Raw genomic sequence first — 25305 nt, forward strand, 5'->3', positions numbered from 1 at the left:
TGTGAAACAACTGATATTTGTAGAGCATTCAATGTTAACCCCCTAATACTTTAAATATAAAAAAGAAAATGTGATAGCATCATAATCAACAAATGCTTATAAATGATTGAAAGGAAAATATCTCCATGTAAAATTATTGACATGTATATCTGTCTCATCCACCCTTTTCTATTCCTGTTATATTTTTGGTGGTGGATTTTGTTTTTTGTTTGGTCTGTTCTGTTTGTGCTTCTTCCCCAGGCATCTGATTAGTGGTAACCATTAAATCTATTTTGACAAAAAGTTCTGTGTTTAATTAGATGAGTTTCCCCCTCTATTACAGGCAGTGAATGAAACAGGTATAAAAAGAAAATTGGACTAGAAAAAGAAATACACATTTATAAGGTTATACCTTCAGTAAGATAGATAGTTCTACATAGAATATTCTCTTTTCAAAATGAAAAAAAATTAAAGAGAGCACAAAATCTGACTGTGTGAAAGCTTTACACCTTTTAATAATATTCCCTCTACATAAAAACAGAGTGGGTAAAAACTCTCAGAACAATTAAAAATTAGAACAAAAGTGTCCTCTATGTCTTTGGGGACCTGTAAAATTCTAATAGTTTTTTTTCTATTTATCAGATAATTCATGTGTGTATGTATTTCTCCTATAGGTACAAGAGAGTTTTTAATGAGAAAAGGTTTGTTAGCATTGTTCAAAAGATCAATTGTTTTTGTTCTAACTGAATGTGAACTAAATTTTATTAGTTATTAGTTTGATTTGAAATGTTGCCTAAGGTGTTATACTATTAAAAGGGTGTCTAGAATTTCTGTATTTTTTTTCTGAATCTTTCTGTAGATCACCAATACGGCATTTTGGAACATGTATGACATATTGATGCCTTTAGTTTTCTATATTGTGTGTTTCCTCCAACTTCTTTTGTTGTTTAAAAATGTTTTCCTTACAGGTTAAGAGCTTAAGGCAGTCCAGTACAAACATATCAGTATTTTCATACTCTGAAAAAAAACATTTTTTAAAATGCATATATTTCCTACAGCCTTGATGATGTTTTGGTTTTAATGGATTTCCTATTACAGACACTTTTTATACATGTGAATAAACTTTATACTAAGTAAATATTTGTTGCTCATTTCAATTAAACATACTTTTTCCTCACATAGTGCCATATAGGTATATAAATTACATATGAAAAACACAGTGCATGTTTTCAAAACATTTACAGCAGGGTATTTCTCTGTGTATCTTTCACCCAGTGGGGCTAGCGTTCTATTAAACCATCTGGTTGCAGTTGTGAGAGTGTTATTCTCTTTAACACAGTTTTACTATTTAATTTATTGTTTGAGGAAAGTTTATATTATTCCTTAAAACTGAATTTAATTATGTGACCACTGTCTATGCATAATTTAAAAATCAGAAGATAATAGAGTAATGGCACACTAAATTATAGGAATCGCTTAAGAGAAACACATTAAGTAATATTAAGTGTCATACATGTAGATCAACCCTGATTATTATTATTTTTAAAAATTATTTTATTTGTTAAACACACACATACACACACATTTTCACTGTAAGGATCCAGGTAGCTTTTTTTTTTTAAGATTTTATTTATTTATTTTTAGAGAGGGAAGGGAGGGAGAAAGAGAGAGAGAGAAACATCAGTGTGCGCTTGCTGGGGGTCATGGCCTGCAACCCAGGCATGTACCCTGACTGGGAATCGAACCTGTGACACTTTGGTTCACAGCCCATGCTCCATCCACTGAGCTACGCCAGCCAGGGCTGATTACTATTAAATATTACTTTGTGTTAACACATTTAGATTACCTTAAATGTTTTAGATCCAATTGAGTTATGCATGTAAAATTGCTTTAATCAAGGGAGAGAGAAAATAAGCTAGTGACTGGGAGAAAATATTTGCAAAAGGCATCTAATAAAGGACTGTTACCCAAATTATTCAAAGAACTCTTAAAACTCAACAATAAGTTTTAACCCAATATTAAAAATGGGCAAAAGACCTGAACAGACACTTCACTGAAGAAGATGTACAGATGGTAAGTAAGCATATGAAAAAATATTCAAAATCATGTCATTAGAGAATTGCAAATCAAAACAACAGACACCTGTTGTTAGACACCTATTCAAATTGCCAAAATCTGAAACACTGACAATATTAAATGTTGATAAGAACATACAGCAATAGAAGCTCTCATTTATTACTGTTTGAAATGCAAAAAGGTACTGTCACTTTGGAAGGCAATTTGGCAATTTCCTTTTTTTTTTTAAGATTTTATTTATTTATTTTTAGAGTGGAAAGGGAGGGAGATAGAGAGAGAGAGAAACATCAATGTGCGGTTGCTGGGGGTTATAGCCTGCAACCCAGGCACGTACCCTGGCTGGGAACCGAACCTGCGACACTTTGGTTCGCAGCCCACGTTCAATCCACTGAGCTACGCCAGCCAGGGCTGGCAATTTCTTACAACACTAAATATACTCTTCCCTCCCTGACCAGCGTGACTTGGTTGGGCGTTCCCACAAAGCAAAAGGTTGCCAGTTTGATTCCTGGTCAGGGCACATGCCTGGGTTTCAGGTTCAGTCCCCAGTTGGGGCACATACAGGAGGCAACTGATCAATGTTTCTCACCCTCTCTCCCTCCCTTCCCTTCTCTCTAAAAATAAATAAATAAAATCTTTTAAAAAACCTAAATATACTCCTCCCATTTATCCAACAATCATCTTCTTGGGTATTTAGCCAAGTGAGTTGAAAACTTTACATCCACACAAAAACCTGCACATGGATGTTCATAGCAGCTTCATTTCTAATCACCAGAACTTGGAAGCAACCAAGATATCCTTCAATTAGCAAATTGAAAAAAGTGGTACATTCAGATAATGTAATGTTATTCAATACTAAAAAGAAATGAGTTCTTACCCTGGCTGGTGTGGCTCAGGGAATTGAGTGCTGGCCTGTGAACCAAGGGTTACTGGTTTGGTGCCCAGTGGGCACATGCCTGGGTTGCAGGCCAGGTCCCCCATTTGGGGGCATGCAAGAAGCAACCACACGTTGATGTTTCTCTCTGTCTCTCTCCCTCCCACTCTCTAAAAATAAATAAATAAAATCTTAAAAAAAGAGAAGAAAAAGAAATGAGCTCTCAAGTCATGAAAAGACATGATGGAAAAAAATGTGTATTACTAAGTGAAAGAAGCCAATCTGAAAAGGCTATGTACTGTTTGATTCCAACTATGTGACATTCTGGAAAAGGCAAAACTATGGGGACACTAAAAAGATCAATGGTTGTCAGGGATTGTGAGTGGGGGGAAGGGCTGAAAAGGTGGAGCAGGGATTTTTAGGGTAGTGAAACTACTCTGTATGATACTGTAATGATGGATACATGTCATGCATTTGTCCCAACCCACAGACTATATAGCACCAAGAGTGAACCCTAATGTAAAAGCTGTGGACTTACGGTGACAGTGATGTGTCAATGCAGGTTCACTGATTGTAACAAATGTACCACTCTGGTGGGGATGTGGTAAGGAGGGAATGGGTTCACCCGTGCAAACAGGGGTATCATGGGAACCCTGTACTTTCCACTCAGTTCTGTTCTGAACCGAAAACCGCTCTAAAAAGTTAAGTTTATTTTAAAAAATTACTTCTAAGGCAAAATTTTTTAAAAAGATTTATTTATTTTTAGAGAGAGGGAAAAAGAGAGAGAGAAACATCGACTGAGAACACACCTCAAGCAGGAACCACACCTGCAACCCAGACATGCGCCCTGGCTGGTAATTGAACTGGTGACATTTTGCTTTACGGGACAACGCCTGACCAACTGAGCCACACTGGTCAGAACAGCAAAATGTTTTCTTAGGACCAATTGAAATTTTTAAAAGTGCTTCTTTATGTGCTACTGAAGAGTAGGAAAAAAATTGTTTTAGTAACAATTTTTTAAAAGATTTATTTATGTATTTATTTTTGGGGGGAGAGAGGTAGAGAAACATGATGTGTGAGAGAAACAGCGATTGGTTGCCTCTCACACCCCCAGCTGGGGACCTGGCCCACGACCCAGGCATGTGCCCTGACTGGTAATCAAAGTGGCAACATTTTGGTCCACAGGCCAGCACTCAATCCACTGAACCACACCAGCCAGGGCTGTTTTAGTAATAGTTTTGATGTAATATTTTACTAAGTAAAGTCTATACATAAAATTTCAAGTGATTCAAAGATATACCTTAGATTTGTATTGCAGTGACAAAATAGTGAAAGAAACACAGATAACAAACTTTTAAAAACAGGTGAATAGCTACATTTCATCTAAAAATTGAACCTGTTCTCAGTATGTTTTCTTCCGGCCAAGATGGAGGCGTAGGTAGACACTCTGTGCCTCCTCGCACAACCAAAACAAGGACAACAAAAATTTAGAAACAAAAAAACAACTAGTGCTGACAGAAAATTGAACTGTATGGAAGTCTGACAACCAAAGAGTTCAAGAAGAAATATTCATCTAGACCGGTAGGAGGGATGCAGTCAGGCAGCCGGGTGGCGAGGACTCATGGCAAAGCGGCAGCTGGCAGACCCAGTGAGGCGGCGGATTGTTGAGGGGCTTGGCAAACTAGGCGGCTGGTGGACAGGGGGCCCCACATTCATGTGCTGATAAACCAGGCGAAACTGAGGAGCGAGACAGACCGAGCAATCCAGGATTCCAGCTCGGGGAAATAGAGCCTCAAAACACCAATAGAAAACACCTGTGGGGGTTGACATGCTGGGAGAGACTCCCAGCCTCACAGGAGAGTTCATTGGAGAGATCCACAGGCTCCTAGAATGTACACAAGCCCACCTACCTGGGAATCGGCACGAGAAGGGCCCAGTTTGGTAGGGGAAGTGGGGGAAGTGACTGAAATCCAGCAAAGAGCAGAGCAAGCGTCATTGTTCCCTCTCAGACCCCACCCCCATATATAGCGTCACAACCCAGAGACTGGGTTGCCCCGCCCAGGTGAACACCTAAGGCTCTGCCCCTAATATGTAACAGGCGCGTTAAAACAAACAAACAAACAAAAAAATGGTCCAAATGAAAGAACAGATGAAAGCTCCAGAAAAAATACAACTAAGCGACAAATAGATAGCCAACCTATCAGATGCACATTTCAAAGCACTGGTGATCAGGATGCTCACAGAATTGGATGAATTTGGTTGCAAATTAGATGAAAAAATGAAGGCTACACTAAGTGAAATAAAGGAAAATGTACAGGGAACCAATAGTGATGGGAAGGAAACTGGGACTCAAATCAATGGTGTGGACCAGAAGGAAAAAAGAAACAACCAAATAGAAAAGAAGGAAGAAATAAGAATTCAAAAAAAATGGGGAGGCTTAAGGAACCTCCAGGACATCTTGAAACGTTCCAACATCCAAATTATAGGGGTACTAGAAGGAGAAGAGAAAAATCAAGAAATTGAAAACTTATTTGAAAAAATAAAGGAGAACTTCCCCAATCTGGCAAAGGAAATAGACTTCCAGGAAGTCCAGGAAGCTCAGAGAGTCCCAAAGAAGTTGGGCCCAAGGAGGAACACACAAAGGCACATCATCATTACATTAGCCAAGGTAAAAATCCTAGGGAAGGAAAGAATCCTAGAAGCAGCAAGAGATAAGGAGACAGTAACCTACAAAGGAATTCCCATCAGACTGTCAGCTGATTTCTCCAAAGAGACCTTGCAGGCAAGAAGGGGCTGGAAAGAAGTATTCCAAGTCATGAAAGGCAAGGACCTACATCCCAGATTGCTCTATTCAGCAAAGCTTTCATTTAGAATGGAAGGGCAGATAAAGTGCTTGTCAGATAAGGTCAAATTAAAGGAGTTCATCATCACCAAGCCCTTATTATATGACATGTTAAAGGGATTTATCTAAGAAAAAGAAGATAAAAAACATGTACAGTAAAATGACAGCAAACTCACAATTATTAACAACTACACCTAAAACAAAAACAAAAACAAACTAAGCAAACAACTAGAGCAGGAACGGAAACACAGAAATGGAGATTACATGGAGGGTTAGCAACAGGGGAGTGGGAGGAGGAGAGAGGGGAAAAGGTACAAAGAATAAGTAGCCTAGATTGTAGGTAGAAAATAGACAGGGGGAGGGTAAGAATAGTATGGAAAATGTTGAAGCTAAAGAACTTATGACACATGGACATGAACTAAAGGGGGGAATGTGGGTGGGAGAGGGTGTGCAGGGTGGAGGGGAATAAAGGGAGGAAAATGGGACAACTGTAATAGCAAAATCAATAAACTATATTTTTAAAAAATTGAACCTGTTTTCACAACAGCTTAGTAATATGCTTCCAACAGAGACACAAGTCAAAAGGGAGAACTATGGGAACTAGAACCATAGAGATTTGGGAGGTGGGGGTGATTAGAAAGACCCTTACAAAGTCAGTGCAGTATTGTCTGAAGTCCACTGCTGACTTGAAGCATGTTTTTCTCATGCAGGAACCACAAAAAATGATGCAGGGGTCACTGCCAAACATATTAGGAAGCAGAGTCTGAAAGGTCTACTTGAAAGTCACAAAATCTTGCCTCAAACTGGCCTACAAAACTGGGAAGTCAGGTTGGAACAGTCTGAGAAGTGGTACATATTTTCATTTATTGGTCACAGCATTCAAAGCCTCCTTTATTGATTGATTGATTTGAGGAAAAAGAGGGAGAGAAACATCAAGTTGTTCCACTTATTTACGTATTCATTGATTGATACCTATATGACTGGAGATCAAACCTGCAACCTTGGCATAGTGGGACAACACTCTAACCAACTGAGCTCCTCAGCCAGAGCCAAAGGTTCCTTTCAATATGGAACTTCTAGAATTTCTCCAGTTCTAGAAAATTTAATTGTATAATTACTTGCTCTTTTCTTCTCCTCTGTTTTCTTCACCTTTTTGTGTGATGCCTAATTGGACTTTGTGGATTGATGCACTATTTTTTTTAAGATTTTCTTTTATTATTTTTTTTTATTTACTTTTAGAGAGAGGGGAAGGGAGGGAGAAGAACATCAATGTGCAAGAGACATATCTATCGGTTGTCTCTCATACACCCCCCCAGGGGGGATCTGGCCCACAACCCAGGCAGGTACCCTGACCAGGAATCAAATTGGCTACCTTTCAGTCTGCTGGACGATGCCGAACCCACTGAGGCACACCAGTCAGGGCTGATTTTTTTACATTTGTAACAATTTCATTGGTGTATAAATTACATGCCAGGAAATGAAGTCACCTTCAGTGAGCAGCTCCATGAGTTTTAACCAATGTAGATCATGTAACAATCATCCCAACTATAGAAAGTTCCCATCTGTCCCCTTTCTGTCAATTTCCTGACTCCAACCTCAGGCTACCATTGATCTACTTTCTGTCACTATAAGACTAGTTTTGCCTATACTAGAATTTCATATAAATCAAATTATATGACATATACTCTGTAGTTTTTTAAAAGATTTTATTTATTTATTTTTAGAAAGAGGAGAAAGGAGGAGAAAGAGGGAGAGAAACATCAATGTGTGGTTGCCTCTCACACGCCCCCTACTGGAAACCTGTCCTGCAACCCAGGCATATGCCCTGACTGGGAATCGAACCTACAACCTTTTGGTTCACAGGCTAGTTCTCAATCCACTGAGCCACATCAGCCAGTGTTAACATGTACTCTTTAGTCTCTGGTTTCTTTCACTCAGCAGAATATTATTACATACGTCAGTAGTTTGTTCCTATTTAAGGCTGAATAGTATTTCATTGTATTGGTATACCACAATTTTTTGTCTGTTTATCTATTAATAAGTCTTTGAAAATAAAGGCACTATGAACATTTATATATACCATATTTTTAGGACTATAAGACACACCAGACCATTAGACGCATCTAGGTTTCAGAGGAGAAAAATAGGAAAAAATCTTTGAAGCAAAATTGTGGTAAAATATTTAATAACCTGTGACCCCACTCCACCACTGTCCCCGCCCCACAGCGAGCCAGGTAAGCTACTGTGGGACAATAAGACACACCCCCATTTTCCTCCCAAATTTGAGGGGAGGTGCATCATATACTCCAAAAAATACATGTCTTTTTTGGACATATATTTTCAGTTCTTTTGGGTAAACATCTAGGAGTGGAATTGCTGGTCATAAGTGGATATATATTTAAATTTATAAGAAGCTACTCAATTGTTTTTCAAAGTGGTTAAACCATTTTTCACTCCCAACAGGATTATATGAAGGTTCCAGTGGCTGCTCATCTTGCCAATGCTTGCTGTCACAAGTCTTTTCATTTTATTGACTCTGGTGGGTGTGTAGTGATATCTCCTTGTGGTTTTAATTTGCATTTCCTTGATGAAAGATGGTATTGAGTATTTTCTATATACTTATTAGCCATTCATGTATCTTCTTTTATCAAATGTTTATTCAAATCTGTGGCCATTTTTTTATTAGTTTGCTTATCTTTTTACTTTTGAGTTAGAAGTATTCTTTATATATTCTGGGTATAAGTTCCTTGTCAGATGTTTGGTAAATATTTTCTCCTAGGTCATGGTTTGCCCTTTCATTTTATTTTATTTTGTTTTAATTGTTGTTCAAGTACAGTTTTCTGTCTTTTACTCCTAACCCAGCCCACTCCCCTCACTTTTTTTAACAGTGTGTTTCAAAGAGCAGAAGTTTTACATTTTGATTGAGTCCAGTTTTGAGTCTGATCATTTTTGGTATGTATGTCCTGCCAAGAAATCATTGTCTTGCCCAAATTGTGAAGATTTCCTTCCATGTTTTCTTCTAGACATTTTATAGTTTTGGCTTTTACACATAAGTCTATTTTTTTGTGCATACATATGAAGTTAGGATCAAGGTTAACTTTCCCCCATTCAACTATGCAGTTGTTTTAGCAAGGTTTGCTTACAGATCTTTCCTTTCTCCACCAAATTGTCTGAATTATCTTGGAACCTTTGTTGTAAATCAACTGGTCATGTATATTTGGGGCTTTCTATTCTGTTCCATCGATCTGTCTGTTTTTATGCCAATACTATAATGTTTTGCTCACTGTAATGTTGAAGTGTCTTGAGAAGAAATAATGTTGATCCTCCAACTTTATTTTTTCCAAAAATTATTAATTATTTTGGTTATTCAAGGCACTTGGCATATATATAAAAGAATTAGCTAGTGTTTATAACGTCTTTGGCACCGTTTGTCCCAGTTTTATGTCTTGAACACGATTTTGGGATGCAGCCTTTTAGCACTTGAGCAACACTCCTCACTCTGCCTTGTCTCCTTGGCCAATCCAAAGCTGACAAGGAGAACATGCAGACTACTTAGACTTGGGACAATCATTTATGATAAGACACAAAAAAAATTAAATTAAAACACTAAAATTAAGTAGTTATAGCAAACAATAGTAAAGGCATGTTTCCCCAAAAGCAGAACCTGAGACAATGATTTAGATGCAGGTAGTTTCATTGGGAGGCAGGAAGAATGGCAGAGCAGGGAGAGAGGTAGGGCGGGAGGGCAAGGCAAACAAGGGCATTTCATCAAAGTTGTTGTTGGCAACAAAGGCTTGCTTCCCTGAGGACTATTGAGGAAGGTGCTAAATGCCTTCCATAACAACCCACCTGGAAGCTAGGAGGCTGGAGTGTTTATGCACTGAATTCCTCCTCCATTGATTAAGGGTTTCTGTCGATGGGGGGTTGCAAACTCCCTTGAATTTCAGGGAGCTTCAGTGATCTCAAAGAGAGCAGAGCGCAGAAAGACACATGGCATGAAGTTAAGTCAGAACTGCTGCAGAGGTGAGCCAGGGGATGTGATGTGGGCACCAGATGGGCATGCTCCCACGTGTCATGAGCAATGTTGCCTCTGAGTTTATTTATTTATAATAATTTTTATTGTGTTTTTTTTAATTACCATTTAGTCTCCTTACATCTCCCTTCCCCCCTCACAATCACCACACTGTTAATCATGTCCATGAATCCTTTTTCATTTTTGCTCAATTCCTCCACTCCCTACCCCTCTTCCCCCTTAGCTGTCATCCTGCTCGCTATGAATCTGTCTCTATTTTGCTTGTTAGTTTTGTTCGTTCATTAGATTCCACATATGAGTGAAATCATATGGTATTTGTCTTTGTCTGCCTGGCTTATTTTCCTTAGCATAATGTTCCCCAAGTCCATCCATGCTGTCCCAATGGGTAAAACTTTCTTCTTTTTTTTTTACAGCTGAGTAGTATTCCATTGTATAAAAGTCCCATAGCTGTTTTACCCTCTCATCTACTGCTGGACACTTGCGCTGCTTCCACATCTTGGCAATTGTGAATAATGCAGCAAAATAACATGGAATGCTTCACAAATTTGTGTGTCAGCATTGCGCAGGGACCATTCTGATCTCTGTATCGTTCTAATTTTAGTATGTGTGCTGCCGAGGTGAGCATTCCTCTGAGTTTTCAAAGTTCTGAGTGAGATGCCATGTTCCATGAGCAGCAGAATGAAACCAGTGTAAGAGGTGTCCAGTGCTTACTTTGTTCCTTTCATAAGTTTTCTTTTATATGAGTGGATTTTGTGTGTGGAACTCCATGAAGAATTTCAGTTTCTCCCTCTAAAAGAAAAACCGCTCATGGAACAGAAGAAACTTGAAAACATATTGAGCAAGGGACTATGCATTTCTCCAGAATTTGAAGAAATTTGGGAGAGGGTCTTTTGACTTTCATAAGATGTCTGAGACTACCTGATCTCAAACTTAAGAAACTAAGAAATCTGTTATGACAAAACTGAATCTGATTCCAAGTCACGACATGCTTAGTAGTGAGTATACATATACTAACATTAATCAGGGGACGCCTAAATCTTTCCCAACAAACTTCCTTCACCACGACCATACCCGGGGCTTTGTGATAAAGGGAACAGAGAAGTGACAAGAGAGAGGAGAGGATGTGAAGGAGCAGAGGGTGCCTTTCACCCGGGCTGTAGCTGAGAGGAGCCGGAGACTGAAAACATGTGTTTCATCTCTCCTGCTTTGAGGATCAGCCCTCCAGCACCAAAACCTCCGGAAAACATTTGCCTTACGTTGTTTGCAGACAACCAGGGCCAATGTGACTTTGCTAAGTAGTGAGATGAGTTTTTCTTTCCTTGTTGTTGTTATTGTCAGTGTTGGTGGTGTATGGATGTTTGTGTGTTTGTGTGTAAGCCCATGAAGGAACTGTGCTTCCCATGTTGGTACACCAAGGTTCATCCAGGCTGAAGGCGGGCAAGGGAATGTTTTCCACAGCTTTGGTCATGTCACTCCCTGCCTTCAAGGTTCTCAGGGCTCCTTACTGAGAGGAAGTATACTAAAGTAATTACATGTTGGGGTAGCAAGCCATATGGGACATGTTGGGGTAGCAATATGGGACTATTTGCACATCAAAATAAATAGGTATGGTAATGGATTATAATCCTGTGTTCAAGGATCCCCAAGACCACCCTCACTGTCAGTGATTTACTGTAAGGACTCCTAGTGTCACAGGTGTGCACAGGTAACCAGGTTCTTAGTGATCAAGGACAAAGGATTGAACTGAACACACAAAGTTTATAGCATAAAGAAAGAGGGAAGATTTATTAAGCGATAGTACACGCCACAGGACATGAGAGTGGGCCAACTCTGAGCAGAGAAGGAACCCGTGGGCTGGAGGGATTCTATTCTTATAGGGCAGAAGCTCCCTGGCTAGTCTTTGGCGGGCTTTTCCTGTGCAGGTACAAGGAGTTGGATTTCAAAGCTACTGCGCATGTGTGGTTTCCCGTGATTTTCTTGATTGGCTACTGGAGAAGGGAGTCCCACAATGTTAATTCATTATAATACTATTATAATGAATCAGGGGTAGTGGGCAGGCACATTCCATGATTCAGAGTTATCCCAGAAAACAGGAACAACTGGTCTTAGGGGGTCTTTGTTATGTATGGATGTTTTTTTATCTCAGCCCTGTGGGGCCTCTGGAGCTTCCTTCCTGACTATCTCCTGCCTCAACTTCCCCCTGAGAGACATGGTTCTCAAAAATCTTTTTGGGGTTGTTGAAGGGTGAAAGTCCGTCTTCCATAGCTGCTTTAGGCTTGGATTGGACAGTAGACCCTGCCTATTGAGAACCACGGAACTCTCGCCCTATTCTATCTAGAGGTTGAAGAGGAATTTCTGAGGCCACCGCAGATGCTGTATGTTGGTCAGCTTTGACATCTCTCTTAAGGATTGGTTGGAAACCTTGAAGTGTCATCAATTTGACGTGGAACTGCTTAAGTCTAGAAGAAACAAATTTAACAAGTAAATAAGCAAGATCCTAAAAGTAGTAAAAGCAGCAGTGTTATTAAGGGCCTTAAGAGGAGTAATAACCATGTTAAGCCAGGGAACCAGGAGGTCAGGGCTTCACTAATCCCTTGGCCCTGTTGATTATATTTATGTAGCCATTCTGCCTGTTCATAAATTTTCCTTATGTTAGTTTCTATCATTCCAGAGTTATTTACATAGGTGCAGCAGGTTTTATTGATAACAGCACATACCCCACCTTGTTCTGCTAGAAGATAGTTAAGGGCAAGGCGATTATCCATGACTACATTTGCCAATGAGCCTACTCATCTTGAGAGTCTAGCTAGAGTATCGGCAGTATCTTTGGAGATTTCTTCTATAATCTTAGTGAGTTCCCTTAGAGTGGCCTCATGATAGGCGAAGCCTCCCCAGGGGGCTGCAGCGGCTATAGTGGCAGCAGCTCCAGGCACTCCTAGACCAAAAGCTCGTTTTTTTCTGCTGAGAGATGGACTCCTAGGACCCACCCACGGTTATATTTATAATGGTAAGGTCTTGGGGTGCCAAGGTCCCTAAGGTACAGTCACCCCCATGTTTAGAGTTGCTGAGATGTGCATAAGCAATAGCTTCTTGAAGTTCTGAATGATCCATTAGCCAGTTATTGGGAGTCCCACATAGCCAGATGAGCCCCGGGGGTTCTGCAATAACTGTGGCATTAGTGGAGTTATATTTGTTAAGGAGGGCATATGGCAAGGGGGAAAGGCAGTCCTTAAAAGCAACCTAAGTTATTTCCCTGATCTTCCCCTCCTGCAGGAGGTGGTAGAAATTTTGCTAATACTCCTTGAAGAGATTAGTTCAATTTCCAAGTAACACCTTTAGAAGTATTGATTGTATCTGCATTGTGAGTTTTGTCAAAGCAGCAATGGGTACTATTAGGAATACAGTTAGAATTATAATTTGGGGAGCATACTGTATGTGACCAATTTAAAGGTTTGAACATTTCTCCCTCAGAAAGATTCTCTAGAAAGCTGGAACTTGAAAGAGAGGCCAGGGCTTCAAATGAGTTAATGGCCCTTTTATGAGTATTATTATAACATGGGGTGCATCCTATCATACTGTCGCATTTAAGAGAGGTGCTGGAGTAATTAAATGGCTTTAATTCTTGTGGGGTCATATGGAAACACAAAGGAGGGTTTTGCTCCCACCTGACTCTTAAAGAAAAAGAGGAATGTGTGTAATTGGTGGAGGAATTCAAAGCATTGATTAAGGATTCATTAGCTATTGGGTAGGCTTTTATATGAGTATTATATCTGGAAGGAGTTTCTGGTTTAGGATGACATATCCAACATTGGGCCAGGTTTTCTTCTGTTGCTAAGGTTCGAGAAGCATTCACCAGAAAATTTTTATCCCATTCCATTATACAGGGTGCAGGCAAGTAGAGAATTGTTAATAGAAACAACAAAGACATTTTCATCTTAGACAATCATAGATATGATTTCACCCAGAAGGGTGAAAGTTTAGTTTAGGGTTTAGTTTAGTTTAGTTTAGTACGAATAGGAAGTTTTCAAGAAGTGCAAATATCCAGAACAATGGTGATTTTAGTACACTGTTATTGATTATTACTTATCTTTTTAGGGCTTCCTCCTTTTGAACAGCAACCTGAGGTTCTCCAGTGGCTTGCAGGTATAGTCTGGGCTTTGGGTCTCCAGCTGGTCCTGAGTCAGATTGGGATCCGTGGGAACTAGTTTTACCCTGGAAATATGAACCCAACTATCAACCCCTAAGAGTTTCACAGCCATAGGGAAACTCAGGGCTACCTGGTAAGGCCCTTTCCATTTAGGGTTGAGTTGGTCTGGTGGTGATCCCTCCTTCCAGGTTTTAAGGAGTACCCAGTCTTCTGGAGATGTGGCAGTTTGAATATTCCCTTTTGGGGCTGGTAAAACTTTATTTCCATATTTCTGTAAAGCTTCTTGCACTTGTCCTAAGTTTATTATATACTTAATTGCTTGATGGGTTTCTGTATCAAATATTAGATCTAGAGTTAAAAAGGGCCAGGCATACAACATTTCAAATGGGCTGAGCTTAGTATTGGCCTTAGGGGAGCCCCTAATTCTCATGAGGGCTATAGGTAGCAACTTAGCCCAGTTTTCAGAAGTCTCTTGACAAAGTTTTGCTAATGTCCTTTTTAAAGTTTGATTTGCTCTTTCTACCTTTCCAGAGGACTGTGGTCTCCAAGCAGAGTGAAGATAATATTTTATGCCTAGAGCTTCAGAAACTGCTTGAGTGATCTTAGAAGTGAAGGATGGCCCATTATCACTTTGTAGGGATCGTGGAAGACCAAACCTGGGCATTATTTCCTTTAGGAGAGCTTTTACTACTTCTGTGGCCTTTTCTGTCCTTGTTGGAAAGGCTTTAATCCATCCATTAAAGGTGTCTACCAGGACTAGTAAATATTTGTATCCTTTACAAGGAGGCATTTTGGTAAAATCAATTTGCCAGTCCTCTCCAGGATAGGTCCCTCTTCGCTGAATAGGTTCTATCAGCGGGGGCAGGGATGGCTTTTGCCCAGGGTTGTTACAGGCACAAAGAGTACAAGCCTGGCAAATATTCTTTATGATAGTAGCTATTCCCCTACCTATGAATAATTTATTAACCATTGTCATTGTAGCAACTCTTCCAATGTGGAAGGAGTCATGCAAAGCCTTTAAGAACTTCCACTGGGAGGCTTGAGGAAGGAAGAGCCTTTGGTCAATATATATCCAGGGTCCTTCATGGACACCTCCTTGCTCCAAAGCCCAAGAGATTTCCTCAGATGTATAGTTGGACTTGATATCTGAGACATTTACAGGGGGGAATAAAGCCATTTGTCTATCAGTCCCTAGCACTGCTTTCTTTGCTTCCCAGTCTGCTCTCCTAGTTCCCTGAGAGATATGGGACCTATCCTTTTGGTGGCCTTTGCAATGCATAACTGCCTGTTGCTTAGGAAGCCTAACTGCTTCCAATAAATTTGAGATTTCTGGTCCATGTTTAACAGGGGAATTCCTAGCGGTGAGGAGCCCTCTTTCTTTCCATATGGCAGCATGAGCATGCAGAACAAGGAAGGCATATTTGGAGTCTGTATAGATTTGACCCTTCTTTCTTGTCCTAGGATGAGAGCTCCGGCAGGGGCTATAATTTCAGCCTTTTGGGCTGAGGTTGAGGGTGGAAGGGGTTGTGCCTCAATGGTGTTATATAAACTTACTACTGCATATCCTGCTTTTCGCTGCCCATTCTGTACAAAACTGCTCCCATCAGTGAACCACTCATCATCAGGGCTTTCTAAGGGCTGGTCTAATAAGTCAGTCCTGCTCGACTGAGTAAGACTAATAACGTCTGAGCAGGAATGGGTCAAATCAGGGGATGGTTGTGTGGGCATTAAGGAGGCTGGATTTAGGGTGTTACAGGTTTTTACTGTTACTTCAGGATTGTCTAGAAGAAGGGCCTGATATTTGGTCAGTCTATTTCCTGTTAGCCAGAGGTGCCCTTTCATTTCTAACACCCCTTGTGCCTGATATGGAGTTAAGACTTCTAACTTCTGCCCGAGAGTTAGTTTACTAGCTTCCTCGGTTAGCACGGCTGTGGCTGCAACTGCTCTTAGACACGGAGGCCACCCAGCTGCTACAGTGTCCAGTTTTTTTGAGAAATATGCAACTGGTTGAGGTTCATTCCCTAGTCGTTGGACTAAGACCCCTAAAGCTATTTTTGCTTCTCTGCTATGTACAGAGAGAAAGGCTTGATTAAGTTAGGGATGCCTAAGGCTGGGGCTTCGACTAAAGCCTGCTTGATTTTATTAAAAGCCTGATCACATTTCTTTTCCCATATAATGGGTTCAGTGTCTGGCCCCTTAGTAGCTTCATACAGAGGTTTGGCAATTAGCCCAAAGTTGGGGATCCAAATCCTACAGAATCCTGCCATTCCTAAAAAGGAGCGAAGCTGCTAGTTAGTAGCAGGTGGAGTTAATTCAGTAACGGCTTTAATTCTTTCCTGTGATAATTGCCTACACCCAGGAGTTAAAATATACCCTAAATAATTTACTTTTTGTTTGGTAACCTGAGCCTTTTTTTTTTGATACCCGATATCCTCTTTCAGCTAGGAAATTCAGAGTCTGGATGGTATTTTGATCAGAAGTCTCCTTGGAGGGGCTGCAGATTAGTATGTCATCTACGTATTGTAAAATGGCTCCTCCTTGTAACTGTAAATTTCTAAGATGCTTTTCTAATACCCTAGCAAAGAGATGGGGACTGTCCCTAAACCCTTGCGGCAATACAGTCCAAGTATATTGCTGATGTATCATTGTCTTTGGATCAGTCCACTCAAAAGCAAACAAATACTGAGAGTCAGGATGCAAAGGGATGCAGAAGAAGGCATCTTTCAGATTTAATACTGAATGCCACTGAGCATCATCTGGTATCTGCGACAGCAAGGTGTAAGGGTTAGCTACTATTGGATATAAAGGGACTACTGCTTTATTGACTAACCTTAGATCCTGCACTAGCCTGTATTTTCCTGTAGGTTTTATCACTGGTAAGATGGGAGTGTTGCAAGGAGACTGACAAGGGACTATGAGCCCATGTTGTATAAATTTAGTTATGATGGGCTGTAACCCCTCCAAAGCTTCTTGTTTAATAGGATACTGCTTCCTGTGAGGGTAATCTGACCTGGGTTTTAATTGGATTTTAACCGGTAATGCAGTCTTTGTTCTTCCAGGAATCCCTGACTCCCAAACTAGTGGGTTTACTGCATCCAGAACTGAACTTGGGATTTCCTCCTGATTTTGAACACTGCTGATTATCATGACCTTACTTAACTCAAGTGGCACTTCAGGGAACAACAAGATGGTTCCCATTAGAGCTAAAAGGTCCCAGCCTAACAGAAGAATAGGGCACTGAGGAACAATTAAGAAGGAGTGTTTGAATATTTGACTCTCAAATTGGCAAGTGATAGGGGATATATAGAAATATGCCTTAAGATTTCCTTTGACCCCTATTACCTTAGCTGATTTGGAGGAAAGAGGTCCAGAGTAAGAGTTAAGGACAGAGTAAGTGGCTGCTGTATCAATAAGAAAGTTGATTTTCTTACCTGCCACATCTAGAGTTACCCGGGGCTCCTCGGTAGAGATGGGAATATGAGTATTCCCTGGGGCCGACCTGTTCCCCAGGCACCTTCAGTCCTCAAGGGTAGCCATGGCCTTGGGAGATGACCCCTTTCCACTATGGGAACAGGGGCAGTCTACCTTCCAGTGCCAGGGATTAGAACTGAAGTTCTTGCCATAGAGGACAGGGCCCCAGAGGTGGCTGAGTGCAGTTCTTTGACCAGTGTCCAGGGCGCTTGCACTTATAACAGGTCTGATCCTTTTGCCCCTGATTCTTTTGAGGCCTCCCTGAGCTCCCCTGATGGGGCTGGTTTCTGCCAATGGCACTACTAAAGGCTAGTGCAAGGAGCTCTGCTTCCTTCTCCCTTTCCTTCTTTCCCTGTTTTCTTTCCTCCAAATCCCTATTGTTAAAGACTGAAAAGGCTGTATCCATGAGCTGATCTATGGGGGTGTGTGGGCCCATTTGTAATTTCTGAAGCTTCCTGCAAATATCAGGGGCAGATTGACTTATAAAATGCTTTCCTATCAAGATTCGACCCTCCGGGGATGAAGGGTCCAAGTTTGTATATTTTTGGAAGGCTACTGCTAGTCTGTTTCTGAGGAGAGCTGGGTTCTCTTCCTTGCCCTGGGTGATTTCCCTAACCTTTTCATAATTCACAGGTTTCTTGATGCAGTTTCTCATTCCTGCCAGTAAGCAATCCATCACTGCATCCCTACTCCAGATCCCCGCCTGAGTATTGTATCCCCAGTCAGGTTCCTGGTCTGGGACAGCTTGGGCAGCAGGCTGGTTAGTGCTGGGGTTCTGGGTATGCAGCTGATCTGCATGTTTACGGGCCTCCTCCCAGATTTGCTGTTTCTCATCTGGGGAACAGCTGGTGGTCAGAATTATGTACAAATCCCTCCATGACATACTAAATGCTAGAGTAAGAGTGTGGAAATTACTAATGAAACGTGAAGGGTCCTCTGAAAAACTCCCTAGCCTGTCTTTACATTGTTGTAAATCAGTTATAGAGAATGGCACTTGTACCCTTATGGCACCTTCAGGGCCTGCTACCTCCCTCAAGGGTAGGAGTGCAGGAGTGGTAGGGAGATAAGAAGCACCACTTCTAGTATGTCCTGCAGGGCTGGGTTTTTTCCTCAGCTGGTGGCTTTAGGTTATCCATAGCATAAGGTGGTGGAGAGGTCGCTCCCTCTAAGGTAGGGGCAGAGACTTCAGAACTCTGGGGTTCCCTTAATCTCCCTTGAGAGACAGGTGGGGAGCTAAGGAGGGTATCTTCTAATTGATCAACACTTGGGCCTGTAGGTTTTGTCAGGGTGGGGCTGAAGCAAAACGAGGGATCTCGGTACAGAGCCATAAATGCCTGCATGTAAGGAATTTCAGACCATTTGCCTTCCCTCCGGCAGAATAGATCTAGCTGTAGGATAGTATTATAATTTGTGCTCCCATTCTCAGGCCATATCTCTCCATCCCCTAACTTATATTGGGGCCAAACAGTGTTACAAAAGAAAACTAATCTCTTCTTTTTTAAAAATTTTTTGAGTTAAATTTATCCCAGTTGCTAAGAATGCAACTCAATGGTGATTTGGAAGGGATGGAAGATGTAGTTAACATCTCGACTGTGGTGATCCTAAAGAGAAGGAAAAAAAAAAAAACCCCACACAGATACTCCTTTGCAGTCTAGAGGCGTCCCTCTTTGCTTGCCTAAGAGATTCCTAGTGGGCCATGGGCATCCCCTGGGATCCCACCGAACTACCAGACATCTCTGGCGAAAGAAAGCCTAGTGAGTGTCAGCCAACAGAAACCTAAAAGACTTGAGAGAATCATACAGTCTACTTCTGTTTCTGTAAGCTTTAAGATTTGGGGCAAAGGAAGTGTCTTACTAGAAAAATAGTTTCTGGCCCTGTAAACCATTAAGAGGAGCACCAAGATGATCTTATTATAAAATGACTCTTTTTCCAGATCACAAAGAAGACCCTTAAATATTCTATCTAATTTTCTAGAGCTTTAAGAAATTATACCTGTGTCTGAAATTTCCCAGAAGGGACCTCAAGAGATGTCTAAACCACCACCCTTCATATTGGAGGTGGATCTCATAGAGGGACAATGGACTGAGAGGGGAAATTAAAATACCCTTACTGGAACAAGTAAACCACCTTAGAATTCTAAATTCAATTAATTAGGTAAGAGTGGCTCCACATGGCCATTCTAGTAACCAGTGACCAGCAGGCACCTGCTGTGCAGTTCTGAGTGATGTTGCTGCTTACAATGATAGTATACACGTGTCAAAGATGGGAGTGGCTCATTCCTGCAACTGTACTTAGTGCTAGCCTATCAATGACCCCAAGGTATCTTAGTACAAAGACAGCAGGAATCCTTCATACATAAAAGGCAAGTGGGGTCTGAGTGAAGGCATAAAGACCAGAAGTCAGTTGGGGGGGACAAGCATAAAAGACTGTCTGTGGGCCTGATGAGGAGACTGCAAAAGGGAGTCATAGCGCAGGTGAGGTGGTGACTGATATCCCGCATGGAAGGTCTGACTATGCCTATTGGGGGAGCGGCCTTGGGGTGGGGCAATGTTTTGTGCTTTTCAATGTGCCTGACCGTTGTGTGGACATTTTCTTGTACCTGGCGGGACTAAGGCTAACCCCGTCCCGCATCCAAGTTATCCTATCACAGGTGCCTTAAAGCGGCGGGCGCACTTGTGGCTTTTAACTGCCTGACCTGTGCCCACAAATTAGCGGCTGACCTTCCATCACGGAACATCAGACTCACCAAAACAGAATAGGTGATAACGGAAAAGGGCATCTGGGTGTCAGAGCAGCAAAGGGAGCTTACCACTCCAGCGTCTTCTCCTGGCTGGCTCGCCAAAAACTGTCACAGGTGTGCACAGGTTCTTAGTGATCGAGGACAAAGAATTGAACCGAACACACAAAGTTTATAGCATAAAGAAAGAGGGAAGATTTATTAAGTGATAGTACACGCCACAGGACATGGGAGTGGGCCAACTCTGAGCAGAGATGGAACCCGTGGGCTGGAGGGATTCTATTCTTATAGGACAGAAGCTCCCTGGCTAGTCTTTGGCCGGCTTTTCCTGTGCAGGTACAAGGAGTTGGATTTCAAAGCTACTGCGCATGTGTGGTTTCCCGTGATTTTCTTGATTGGCTACTGGAGAAGGGAGTCCCACAATGTTAATTCATTATAATACTATTATAATGAATCAGGGGTAGTGCACAGGCGAATTCCATGATTCAGAGTTATCCCAGAAAACAGGAACAACTGGTCTTAGGGGGTCTTTGTTATGCATAGATGTTTTTTATCTCAGCCCTGTAGGGCCTCTGGAGTTTCCTTCCTGAGTATCTCCTGCCTCACCAGGTTAGAGAAGTTGGTATGCTGATGGTTACAGTTTGTTACCATGAAAGAATACAGATCAAGTCAGCAATGGCAAAAGGTGCATAGTGCAGAGTACATGGGAGGCCAGGTGCAAGTTTGCAGTTGCCCTCTCCCATTATTATAATGTCCTGTAGACATTAATCACATGAAGTGTTGCCAACCAGGGAACCTCACCTGAGCTTTGGTGTCCAGGGCTTTTATTGCGGGTCAGTCACATAGGCATGGCCGACTGCCCTGGTGACTGAACTTAATTCTCTAGCCTCTCTGTCAGAGGTCAAGCTGACAATAAATCATATTGTTAGCATGAGCTATCGGTATGGACCGAGGCCTCAAATAAACAAAGGCAGTATTTTTTTATCCTCATCTGAGGATATATTTTCATTGCTTTGAGAGAGAGAGGAAGGGAGAAAGAGAAGCATTGGTGTGAGAGAGAAGCATTGATTGGTTGCCTCCTGTTTGCGCCCAGACCAGGATCGAACCTGCAACCTCCCTGTTACCGGACAATGCCTCAACCAACTGAACCACACTGGTCAGGACTAACCAGAGATGTTCTTAACAAGCACACCATTCAAAGTGCTTTAAAGTTATTGCCTTGGAGGCTGGCAAGGGCCATACCTTTCCTTGGAAGGTACAGGGTTTGGACAACCTGGATCTGTGGAATTAATTCTTTGACTAAAATAAGAATCCATGAGTCTATAATGAAATAAATAGATAATTTAAAAAGGTCCTTCTTAAAAAAGAGTAACTAATGACACAAGAGAAATAATGGAGTTAGAAAAATCACAATTTGGTAACCGTAATAATACTTAATTCAAGCCAAGAATAATTAAGGGATGCACTAATGAGTTGACTGGCAGTCGCCCAAAAGATATGTCCATGTCCTAATCTTTAAAAAATGTGAATGTGACTTTATTTGGAAAAAGGGTCTTGCAGATGTAATTAAATTAAGTATATTGAGATGAGATCATCATTGGTTTTAAATTCAATGACAAGTGTTCCTATAAAAGACAGAGCAGCAGACAGACATACAGAAGAGAAGGCAGTGTGAGACAGAGGCAGAGATGGGAATAATGTGGCCACAAACCAAGGAATGCCGCCAGAAGCTGGAATAGGCAAGAGAGAATTCTCCCCTAGAGCCTCCAGGGGAAACACGGCCCTGCAGACATTTTGATTTCAAACTTCAGGCCTCTAGAATTGTGAGACAATACACTGTTGTTGTTTTAAGCCATCCAGTTTGTGATCATTTACTGTAGCAGCCACAGGAAACTAATATAGATGCTAAAACCAAAGGTGAAAGAAGGAGTTTAGAAAGTCTTAAAGCACCCACAAAATTCTTATTAATTATTAGGGAAATACAGTAACTCATTAGTGGAGAAACTTGGCAGTAGCCCTTTTACAAAACTCATTGGGTTTTGGAGTCAAACACAGCTGGTTTGAAGTTCCACCTGCACCATTACCAATTTACATTAGCTCAAGTGAATTTGAGAGTTAGTTAATTTCATTAAGTCTCAATTTCCTGTGGAATGGGAATATTAGCAACCAATACCCACATCTTAAGACCATTTTGAGGATGAAATGAGACAATCCATGTAAACCCGCTAGCACAGGATCCAGCACAGAAGTATTAAACATATTAGTTATTCTAAGGAGAATAGCTATTCACCTATAGAATAAGGTTTAAAGTTCCTGTAATATATTCAGAGAGATAAAATAAACATTCAATGAAAGATTTATGATCTTTAATTTCCACACCCATATCTTTCTAGCTCATAATTAAATTATGTTTCATTCCCATACATCCTGGTCTCCATTCATTCAATCTTGCTTCTTCCAGACCCCTGATCAGCTAAGCTATTCAGTGGAGCCCTAGCGTCCATCCATATCAATAGCTCAGACCACTCCCTCGACATACAAAATTGATGACCAAAGATGCTTCTTGAAGCTCTGCTCACTGGGAGGAATGTCTCATTACTGTCTTTCAGTGACACTTCCCAGTGAAGCCGTGGCTTCCAAAGAAGCAGGTTTAAACACAGCTCTTCGGACTCCATTGCTCTCTCTCTGAGGGGTGTGGCAGGCAACTGAGAAGGGCAGTCGAAGATGATGGATAGGGTCAAGCCTCAGAGACCAAGAAAATGATAGTGGGGCTTAACTTAATTTCCGATGTTTTAATTTAATTTCTGACATTGACGTAACAGATAAAAATAGGGCTGTCCTGGCAAAGACAGAGCTTATAGTTCCCCCCAGTGTCAGAAGTGATAGGAAAAATGAAAAACTAAGTACCCTTTCCCTAATCAACCCAATTCTCACAAACACCCCTGATATTCTCAGTTAAACTGCAAAGTGGACCATCTCAGATCTAATTACTAATTGGTCTATTTGTAACATTGGAATGTATGGAATTATTGACTACATTTTTAGTCAGGCAAGCCCAAATTCTGCATTTCCCAACAAGCTAAATAAATGAAGCTCATTTCATCTTCAGCTGCCTCAGTGAAGATGAAATTCTGTGGCTCCCTCCCTCAACTGATGGCCTCCATTACCTTAAAGCAAGTTGCTGAATCCTGGGCCTCAGTTTCTTCAACAACAAAATGTGGGTGATGAACTACTCAGTCTAACTCCAAGCTACCTACCAGTTGAAATACTTAGTGATTAACATTTTTTTTCATGTATTTATTTTTAGAGAGAGGAGAAGGAAAGGGGAGAAACATTAATATTGAAACATCAGGGACCAAACCTACAACACAGGCATGTGCCCTCACCAGGAATCGAACTGGTGACCTTTTGCTTTGTAAGACATTGCCCAACCAAGCTACACTGGTCAGTTCTGAAATATTTGGTGATTTTTAATGGGATGGGAGGAAGGTTGGAAAATCTGGAAAATCTGGGGAGACTGTGCATGGATATATTCTAAACCAGGGATGTCAAACTCATTTTCACTGGGCTGTGGGGGTGTGGTGGGGTGCACATCAGCCTCGAGGTTGCCTTCAAAGAGCCTGGCTGAATGTAATTTTAGGACTATAAATGTAACTACTCCTTAATAGTTAAGAGAGAGCTCGGTGCTGCCTTGGGGTAGAAACAAAGTGCCTGGTGGGATAAAACAAGGTGGAGGGGTGGATTTGGCCTGCAGGCCTTGCGTTTGCCACCTGTGTTCTAACCCATCACTAACACCTAGACAATAAACTCAGAAGGAAGTGAAGAGGGGAGTGGGGGAAGAGGCTCTCCTTAAGTGGAGGATTTCAGTTCATCTTGTAAACAAACTGCCTTTGATTTCATCAGTTTTCAGATCCTGTCCCCTAATTTTAGGATTGAGATAGAAATTCTGATTTGTTAGTTAGAGTGGAATATGTGAACAACTAAATCAACTATCTGAATGAGTATTTTAAAAACAATATATGTATGTATTCATTCAATAAACATGTATTTAGAGCCTACTATAATGCCAGGCATAGCACTAAGTGCTGGGTGTACAAGGATAGATTAAATATAACTCCTGCCTTTAAGGAACTCACCACTATCTGTGAGGAAAAGTGGCAGATATACAACTAATTGTAATGAATGTGATAGTGTTAAATATAGTAAGTATAATTAGCACCATAGGGCAACTGAAAAGGAAGCAATTGGTTTTGCTTTGGTAAGTTGGGGTAATGTCATGGAAATCAAAATGTTTGATCTGGATCTTGAAAGATGAGAACAAGTTCCACAGGCAACGAATGGAATGACCATTTTTATTTAAAACAAGAATAAGGCTCATTGTAGATTTTTGACACTCTCTAAATCATATTTAAAGTAACCTAGTTGGAAATTATTTGAAAAAGATCATGGCGTTTACAGCATAGGAAGTATATTTTCAGCAGGGAAGAAGACATTTTCAGTTATCATTGGTTTTTACCGAAAAGATTTAATGATGTTATATGTGTAGACATTTTGTAACACTGGAAGTATATGGGTATTGATTTAGGGTAAATTAAGGAAATTTCACTTAATGGGCAAAGGAACATCACATATGGTGGCAGAGTACTATTATTTAAAAAATACTAAAAATTTTCCTTAGTATCTTCTTTTCTGACTTATGTGGTATAAACAAACTACATAATGGTGTGTGGGACTATAAAGGTTTTATTGCCACTTGCTTGGTATTGCCTGCATTACTTACTCTGAGTACCAGTTCTGGGTATCTCAAACTAAGTGCCATAAAAGATTTACAGCATGCCACTCCACTTCCTACACTTTCCATAGAGACAAAACTTAAGTGCTCACAAAAGTACATATAAACATAATAGTTAGTAGTGAAAACTTTTTTGTTTTATTTAGATTACAGACCTGTAGTCCACAGTAAGAAAATAAATGTTGTAAGGAAGATTTATGTTTCTTCTCTACAGGATCTCACATTATCTGGCAAATTCCTTCCCCAAGGAAAACCACTTTTCAAAGATATCCTCTGTAAATGCATACTGGAATTAACATAAAATTGGCAAGGTCACTGAGTCTACACGTTTGAATTCATTTGTAAATAACTATTACT

The 25305-nt window shown here is 40.9% G+C and overlaps 1 non-coding gene across 1 annotated transcript; it reads right to left on the reverse strand.

Moving 5' to 3' along the window:
• Positions 1 to 10322: 10322 nt before the first annotated feature.
• On the reverse strand, positions 10323 to 10426 carry LOC123810251. Its single transcript, XR_006784215.1, has one exon. It is a non-coding gene; the product is annotated as a U6 spliceosomal RNA (small nuclear RNA).
• Positions 10427 to 25305: the final 14879 nt, after the last annotated feature.

Source organism: Phyllostomus hastatus, unplaced genomic scaffold (genome assembly GCF_019186645.2).
Source record: "Phyllostomus hastatus isolate PE091 unplaced genomic scaffold, TTU_PhHast_1.1 phas_scaffold_585, whole genome shotgun sequence".
Lineage (NCBI taxonomy): Eukaryota > Metazoa > Chordata > Mammalia > Chiroptera > Phyllostomidae > Phyllostomus > Phyllostomus hastatus.